The sequence below is a fragment of the Galeopterus variegatus genome, unplaced genomic scaffold (genome assembly GCF_000696425.1).
Source record: "Galeopterus variegatus unplaced genomic scaffold, G_variegatus-3.0.2 Scaffold1814, whole genome shotgun sequence".
In the NCBI taxonomy this organism is placed as follows: domain Eukaryota; kingdom Metazoa; phylum Chordata; class Mammalia; order Dermoptera; family Cynocephalidae; genus Galeopterus; species Galeopterus variegatus.
In genome coordinates this window covers 246337-248595 of record NW_007727925.1, presented here as the reverse complement: position 1 = coordinate 248595, position 2259 = coordinate 246337, and the positions used below count along the sequence as shown (strand labels likewise).

General features: G+C 45.2%; 1 pseudogene; it reads left to right on the top strand.

Moving 5' to 3' along the window:
* Positions 1-856: 856 nt before the first annotated feature.
* LOC103595670 lies at positions 857-1983 on the top strand (annotated as a pseudogene).
* Positions 1984-2259: the final 276 nt, after the last annotated feature.

Here is a 2259-nt window from a genome sequence, read left to right as displayed (position 1 = left end):
CAGTGAATCCCAAACAGGGTAAACTCAAAGAAATCCATGCCTAGAAATATAACAATTAAAATGCTGAAAAATCTTGAAAAACATATTATTTAGATGAGAGGGTTTATTTGAATGAGTGAAGATTTCTTTTCAGAAACCACGGAGGCCAAAAGAGAGTTTTAAATCTTTTTAAATTGCTGAAAGAAAAGTACTGTCAACATAGAATTTTATATCCTGTGAAAACATCCTTCAGGAATGAAGTGCAAAAACAAAGCATAACATCTAGATGAAGGAAAACTAAGATAATTCATTGCCAACAAATCTGCTCTGGAATTAAGCAAATATATTCAGAAAGGCAAAGTAACTTGTTTTGGATCTCATGCTCATTCTCTAACTTTGTTTCTCAGTTATTTTTCACCTGGTCTATGACAAAAGTCAACAAACTTTCTCTAGAGCTCAGTAAACACCGGTCTGAGTAATTTTTCTCAGGTGGAAGTTTTAGCTGATAACATGTCTACACCCCTTTCTTTTTGTATGAAGCACGTAAAGTGAATTGTGAAATTTTTTTTAATTGAAACACAGTTGATTGTGCATATCTGTGGGGTACAGAGTTGAATATCAATACCTGTGTGCAGTATGTGATGCTCAAATCAGGATCATTAGTATATTCAACATTTATACAATGTAATCATTTTTCATGGCCCTTTACCAATTACTCCCTTCCCCACCCCATCCCCCTTTCCCACTTCTGGTAATCTCAGTTCTGTTCTCTCCTTCTGAAAGTTCAACTTGAGAGCTGAGACTGCATCCATCCCCCAAGCACAAGCCCCCTGCCCTCTCTGATCTGTGCCTCCAGTTCATACCTGCCACCCAGCTCACCATGGATGACGATATTACTGAGCTCATCATAGAGGATGGCTCCAGCATGTGCAAGGCCAGCTTTGCTGGCCACGATGCCCCCCAGGCTATCTTCCGTTTCATCATGGGGTGCCCACAGAACCAGGGCATGATGGTGGGCATGGGTCAGAAGAGCTCCTACATGGGTGATGAGGCCCACAGCAAAAGAGGCATCCTGACCCTGAAGTACACCATCAAGCAGACATTGTCACCAACTGGGATGACATGGAGAATATCTGGCCCTACACTTTCTGCAAGCTGCTTGTGCCCACTGAAGTACACCCCATGTGGTAACTGAGGCCCAGCTGAACCCCAAGTCTAACTGTGAGAAGATGACCCAGATCATTATGTTCAAGATCTTCAACACCCCAATCATGTATGTGGCCATCCAGGCTGTGCTGTACCTATATGCCTCTGGCTGCCCCACTGTCATGGTGATGGACTCCGGTGACTGGGTCACCCACACTGTGCCCATCTATGGGGGGTAAGCCCTCCCCCACACCATCCTGCATCTGGACCTGGTTGTCCAGGACCTGATAGAGAACCTCATGAAAATCCCCACTGGGTTGGGGTTACAGCTTTACCACCATGGTAGAGTGGGAAATTGTGCATAACATCAAGTAGAAGCTGTGCCATGTCACCCTGGACTTTGAGCAGAGATGGTCACCGCAGCCTCCAGCTCTTCCCTGGATAAGAGCTAGGAGCTGCTTAGCTGCTGAAGGTCAGGTGATCAGGGTCGCATCAAGTGGTTTTGCTGCCCTGCGGGTATTGTCCAGCCTCCCTTCCTGGGCATGGAATCCTGTGGCATCCATGAAACTACCTTCAACTCCACCATGAGTGTGATGCGGACAAATTCAAGACTTGTGCGCCAACATGGTGCTGTCTGGTGGCAACACCATGTACCCGGGCATTGCAGACAGGATGCAGAAGATCACCACCCTGCCACCCAGCACCACGAAGATCAAGATCGGCGCTCCCCCTGAGCGTGAGTACTCTGTGTGGATTGGCGATTCCATCCTGGCCTCACTGTCCAGCTTCCAGCAGGTATTGATCAGCGAGCAAAAGTACAAGCCCGGCCCCTCCATCATGCACCACAAATGCTTCTAGGCGGACTGTTGACTTAGTTGCATTACACCCTTTCTTGAGAAAACTTAACTTGTACAGAAACGAGATGAGATTGGTATGGCGTTATTTCTTTCTTTTTTCTTTTCTTTTTTTTTTTTTTGGCTTGACTCAGGATTTAAAAACTGGAATGGTGGAAGTGACAGCAGAAGATTGGAACAAGCATCCCCAAAGTTCTACAATGTGGTAGAGGCTTTGATTATATGTTACTCTTCTTTTTAATAGATATTCCAAATATTGTGGGATGCATTGTTACAGGAA